Here is a 6,892-nt window from a genome sequence, read left to right on the forward strand (position 1 = left end):
GCATTTGAAAGAATAAAACTAAGTAAGAGTTGATTGACACATTTTCCCATGATGCTGAAGTGTGGGAAATAGCAGGTGTAAAACTGAGAGCATCCCTTAGAGATCTCCGATTGCAGGCTCCTGGTTCTTCTGCCTGGTTCCCACTGGATTTCAACACCTAACAGGGTTTGCTGATTCTATTCCCTGTGTTGGAGCTGTGCTGTGGGGGAGCTGTGGGGACCCATTTCCTGAGTCTACTGTGTTTTAGGCTCATGCCAGTTATTGTGTGACAGCACAAAGTTCCCTGGGTCCCTCACAGCAGGCCTGTGAAGTTGTTTGCATTGTAACTCCCATGGTTCAGATGAGGCATCAAGGGGAAAGCTCCTTGCAGGGGTCATACAATTCTTTTCACCTCAGAGAGAATTGCTCTTGCTCTCAAGTACGTGGGTTCAAATTAGGAGAGGACGTGGCTCGTGAGGTTCCTCATGAAGCTTCTTTCTATGTCCCAACTATGTCCAGTAATGTCTCTGAATCTGCATAGTGTGTGTGTGTGTGTGTGTGTGTGTGTGTGTAGATATGAGTCCTTCCCTCTAGTTTCAGTTCCTGCCTCCTCCATCAAAGCATATGGAGCAGGTCTGACCCTAGCTGAGCCTTGGCAGTGATTCACAGGGTGGTTTGGGGCTAGCTCTTCCATCTCGTGGTGACTATGAGAGAGTACCTTGTGGACTAACCAAATCCAAAATCTTAACAAGAAATGATCAAAGCTTGATCTCAATCAGCACCCCTCCCGCCCCACATGTGTGAAAGCTCCTCTCGGGGACACCCATCGCCTGGGGTCCCCAGCCACTGCTCACTCACCTGCCATGCAACAGCCAGATGTACGCCTCGTCTCTGTGCAGCAGTGTGTCGAGGGTCAGGATTGTGTGCTAGAATCTCCAGTCAGATCCACGTTAATGAAAGAACATCACAGGGCACTCCTAGGCAGCGAAGTCAGAGCTCAGAAGAGGCGTGGCCTCCTCACCCCAGCAACGACATCCCTGAGACACGTAATCACCCCGTAATTGCTTTAGTTTGCACCTAGAAGGTGTCCGGTGTAGGAGTGGCTCCAACCAAGATGCCTTTGAAGGATGGAGGTGAGGGCGTCACTACAGGAGGAACAGGCCCAGGAAGGTCACAAGATGAACGAGGAGTGAACCAGGAACACGGGAGGGAGGTAATGGTTACCATAGTCAGCCATTCTTACCACTCATGGCCCTCAGAAGAACCCAGGAGCTCAGAGTCACTTGAAGGCACGTGATAGTAAAGCTGCAGGGTCCGAACCAGAGTCCAGGAGTCATGGTGCTCGGTCTAGGCTTTCTCTTCTCTTCCAGCCAAGATGAGAAGAGACCTGGGACCACAGATATCCTCTAGGTCCAGAGGCATGGACCTGAGATTTTACAGGGACAGCACCCTGTGCTCTGTACCCTCCGCGGCACCTGCGCACGCACCCGGTACGGCCTCGCTTCTGCTGAGGAGCCCTGAGCTCTGGAGGGACAGCCTGAACCCACACAGCCAGCCTGGCCTGAAGCTCAGGTCCTCTCCGTCCTTGAGTCTTAGCCAAGGGAGTATACTCTTCCCTTGTTAGTAGGGCTCCTTGTTAGTAGGGGGTTATCAAGATGACCAGCAGGCAGAGACAAATGCTTTGGAAGCTGGACTTAATTGTTCCTCCCCCATCACAGACTATGTGTGCTCCCCACCACCGGGAATCTGGGAGTTGGGGTGTTCCTCTAGTGAGTCTATCTAATATTTGTTCTCTAGGAGAGGTCTGAGCTTTGAGGGAGAAAGACAGAGTCGCGAACATCTGGAATACCTACCTGGGAATAGTCTTGCATGGTTTTGGACTTGTAAGATTTCCCTAACACAGCTCACCTGCTGGGAGGAGGGGGCGGTGACCTGGATTCTTGGGAGCATGTAAATATGAAGGGAAAAGTTTATTACTTGATTAAAAGCCAAGGCTGATCTGCTGATTCTCTGAGACGGCCCTAGCCTGAGTCTTGCACGGCTGTGGCTTCTGGCAAGCTTCCTCCCCTCCCGGAACCTTAGGGGATCTCTAGCTACAAACAGAATGGACAGTATTCGTTTTAGAGCCGTTCTAGCTCAAAGGTTCTGAACCCTGCCATTCGAGCCCTCTAGATTTTTATGTGCAATTAAATAGAGGAATTTTATTTTTATAGAAGCTGGTCGGGAAGTTTCTCTTTGTAGGGGAAATGCTTTGATGGGTAACTTGAACTCGGAGAGCCCGAATGTGGTCTGAGCCAAGGCAGGAGGGGCAGAATCTGTGAGGGATGCTCAAGGAGGGGTGAGTGATGGTGGTGTGCCTGTTATTTATTTATTTATTTATTTATTTATTTATTGAAAGTGACAGAGGGCTTGAGCTCTGCTTGGTGCAACGCAAACACGTTTAATGGGCCACTTCCAGGCCCACGTTGCCTTATAATTAACTAACTCCTGGCACTAGCTCAGGGAAGCACCTCTGCTAATGCCCTGGAGCCTGCTGCCTGGGCAGGGTCCGGGCTCTAATGAAGCTGCTTTTCAGCCTGGCAGGGTCAGGCTCCTCCCCACTAATGACAGTCTATCTCAGGTCCCTTTTATGTTTGTTTCATCCCAGGTTTGCCCAGACAAGGTCTCCCAGGGCATGGTCCATTTAAGATGACTAACCGGCTCAGAAGGGATCCACACTCAGATTTGGGGACCAGCAGCAGTTTGGTTGAGTGCCTGCCTTTTGGAGATAAACAGCTGTGCAATCCTCAGTAAATTAAATACCTTGGTGCCCTCACCTGTCATATAAGGGTCCAAACTATATTTTACAATCCTAACATTTTCTGATTCTAAGCACTCAGGCTAGAGGTGAGAAACAGCAGCCAAAGGCTAGTATCAGTTCAGAGTACCCCAGTGCAAACACCTGCATCAGATCCAGCCTACCGCAGGTGCATGCCTTGCTAAGAACCCATGCCTGTGGAGTAGCCAGACACTTTAAGAGAGCAGTTTAATCGTTCTTGCTGCTCTGAAGAAATACACACTCATGTAGAAAACTCAAGCAGTATGGAGAGAGAGAGACGAAACATGCATATGTATCACCACAAACATATAAATGGGTTTATAGAAACCTAATTGCACAAAGAAGCTATTTGTAAGATGACCTTTTTAGTTAATCACACACTGTGCTCCTCATTGTGAAAGCACAGACCGGAGGCAGGCTTGGTCAATGTCAGCTTCTGTTTGTCTTCATTTGTGTGATTTAGCTAGCCACTCCCTAGTTGTGGGAATTTAGGTTGTTTCCGGTTTTCAGTCCTTATGAAGCAATGAAATATTTTCCTATGTGTTTTGTGTATTTTTAAGACAAGGATATATTTTTATTTATGTGGAATATATCTCCCTGTGTGTGTGTGCACGCGCTTATGCCACGTGAATGCCTTTGGAGGGCAGAAGGCCTCTGGTCCCTTGGAGCTGGAGTTACAGGCAGTTATGAGCTGCCCAAAAATAGGTTCTGGGAACTGAACTCAGGTCCTCGGGAAGAGCAGCAAGCTCTCTTAACTGCCGAACTCTCTCTCCAGAGGTTTCATTATTGCAATAACTTGCAGGAAGTAAAATTATTGAAGTGCACCCATTCTTCAAGTAGCAATTGCCCACACAGGAATTTGTCTGACAGATATACTTTTGTTCAGACACTTATATATACAAGGTATCTAATACAACATTAATCATGATGGAAAGAGAAAATACCTTTGTTGACCAACATTTTCTGTCCTGCCTGGTCCTGCAGCCATTAAGTCTCAAAGAATCACACAGAGGTCTACATTAGTTATAAACTGATTGGCCCATTAGCTCAGGCTTCTTATTAACTAATTCTTACAAATTACATTAGCCCATAATTGTTACCTGAGTTAGCCACGTGATTTGGTACCTTTTTTGGTGAGGCAGTCACATCTTGCTTCCTTTGCAGCTGGGTCACGACTCCAGAATATGCTTCCCTCTTCCCAGAATTCTTGTTGCCCTGCCTCTACTTCCTGCCTGGTCGCCCCACCTATACTTCCTACCTGGCTACCGGACAATCAGCACTTTATTAAAAATAATACAAATGACAGGATAAAAGACTATTGTCCCACAGCATGCCTTTGTCTTGCATCAGATGTATTCATGTGCGAAACTGTGATGCAGCCATTCAGTAAAGGGAGGCTAGTGGATAAATGCTGATATGAAATAGTGTCTTAGATACACTGCAAAATTAAAAACAGAAAGTTAGGTGTTAAGCAAAGGGGGGGGGAAATGAAGGCCAGAAGTAGGTAGAAATGATTTTGGAACTCTTTGTAATATTTTACTGTGTGTCTACACTGTCTTTTCAAAAAGATTATTTAAAAGAATAGTAACACCACGGTGTGCTTAGCTTTCCTTCTTGTTCCGTGCACACTTACTTCCACAGTGCCATGTCTCATATAGCACTCCTGTCCTGGGTGCTCCAAGGTGCATCGTCATCTGTAGAGCCCACTTTTAAGCCTTGCTCTTGGCCTTCCATACCTTCTGCAGCACGATTCTAATGTTTGCTAAGTAGTTTTCTTTCTCTGTGTGAATAGCCTGCCTCACACAGGGTCAGAGCAGCTACCACATCATCCCAACAGCACCATGGCAAGAAGATGCTGAAAGAACTGTTTCCAAAAGTAATACTTAATCTTAAGTGGTGTAGTAGAGCCAGGCATGGTGGCTTACGTCTGCAATCCCAGCACCCAGAAGGCTGTGAAGCAAGAGGATTGTTGAGTTCAAAGCCAACCTGGGGCCACAGTGTAAGACCCAATCTTCAAAAAAAGAAAGGATGAAATACTATATACTACCAACTGAGTTTTGAGGCAGGATACCACAGTGAACAGTGCGGTATCAGAACCTGAGTTACCTAGTACTTGGCAGAGGTCGTGTGTTTAGAGAGGCATGTGTCGTGCCCTTTGCTTGAGATCTTTGTTCTAGAGTCAGACTACCTGACTCAAATTTCAGCTCCACCACCCTGTTGATAAATAACTTAACCTTCGGTGCCTCAGTTTCCTCACGTGTAAGATGGAGGATGAAAACATCTGTCACCCACGGTTGCTCTGAAAGTTAAGTTTCTGTAACGTCAAGCATGGAGAGGCATGCCCGGAATAGAACCGATAGCTGCAGGCATCCTTTATGGGCTGTTAGGCTTTGGGGTTTGCTGTGCTGGGGATTGAGCCCAGGGACATCGCAGGCCAGGTGTGGAGCCTGCAGAACCTCAATACTGCTGCTGTTGCTTCCTTCTTCTCACATCTGAGCTAGGCTTTTCTACGTGGATTTGTTCTATCTTTAAAGTCAGAGGAAGAGAGAGCCGCAAAGAAACCGTGTGCACCTTTGTTCTGCTCTTTTATCAGCACACCTTGGGTTGGACTGGTCCTTCTGCCTCATGTCTGTCCTGTGTTTGTGCAAAACACAAACAGCTGAGCTCCCAGCCTGGAAGCCTGACCTGGCTGCAGGAACTTCAGGGCTCTCAGCTCTTTGAAGCTCCCTTCACCCATCTGTCTCTCTGTCCACAAACCTCATATTGCAGTGGGTTATTTTGCTCCACTTGAATCTCATCGACAGAGGTTGATACGAGACTTTGCATTCTGTAGTCCTCCCAACATCAAACTTTACATTCTACAGATAGTAGATTGTGCCAAAATCCTCCATCCTGTTGAGGAGAGTAGAGAGGAACAAAGACTTCTTGATGGAAGATGAGAGAGGTAGGGACATCTCCAGGGAGCCTTGCGAGTCCTCCCCTTGGAATAGTGATGAGGGCTTCATGTGCTTACTCAAAGCAATCACCTTAGAGAAAATAGGGATTTTCTTGAGTTTACTTACTTCTGAGTTTACTGTTGCTTTGATTATTATTGACTGGACCCTATAGTATTTTCAGGGCCTATGATATCTATCCAGCCCTGTCTCAGAGTGTCACAGGCTTGGTTATGACTCAGGTAGTGTGTGGTCCTTGAGCTAACAGTCTCTGTATCTCTAGATTGCTGAGTAGAAATGCAGGCTATGTCTTAGAGCCCTTCCTGTGGCTTGGGTCTTGTCTTCTAAAGGCCCATGTATTAAAGACCTAGTATCCCCCTTCCCCACTACTGGGAGATGGTGGAGAGGTGGGGCCTAATGGAGGGTTTTAGATCGGGGAGTAATGGAACCCAGCCCCTCTTCTATTCTTTTCTTGTTCTCACCAGTCCTAGTTATGAGGTGAGTGGTTTTCTCCAGCCATGTGCTTCTGCCATGATGTAAGCCTTATAGCAGGTCTATAGCAATGGAAGCAACTGATCATAGATGGAAAATCCCAAGCATGAGCCAGAATGCCCCTTTCTTTCTAAAAAGTTCATCATCTTAAGTACTTTTTATAGTAACGGCAGGCTGCCTAATACAACTACTAAATCAGAATCTTTATTTGAGTAATCCATAGGGTGATACACACACACACACACACACACACACACAATTTGGGAAGTTCTAGTCCTCAGAGAAAGATTGAAATTCCTAAGACTTTTAATAAAATTCTGTAAAAAAAAAGTGTTTGGTTGTTGTCTTTAATATTTTTTCTCATGAGTGAAGTTTTCTAGTGGCTATATAAAATGCAATATATATATATATATATGTGTGTGTGTGTGTGTGTGTGTGTGTGTGAATGGAGACTTCTCTTATGGGAATATAGCTGCTCTCAATTAAGCCTTCCATTTAAGGAGCTATGTAAAAAAAAAAAAGCCAAAATGTTCTCCCCCAATACAATACAAAACCAAAAGAAAGTAAACAAATTGCCGAGCCATCTCCCTAGCCCTTCAACACATTTTTAGAGCTGCGGCCGGAACCTGGTTCCCTTATGGGACTCCAGAATCATTCGTTTAGGGAAAAT

The sequence above is a fragment of the Alexandromys fortis genome, unplaced genomic scaffold, assembly GCF_014885135.2.
Source record: "Alexandromys fortis isolate MF-2015 unplaced genomic scaffold, M_Fortis_MF-2015_v1.1 scaffold_6, whole genome shotgun sequence".
NCBI classification, from domain to species: Eukaryota; Metazoa; Chordata; class Mammalia; order Rodentia; family Cricetidae; genus Alexandromys; species Alexandromys fortis.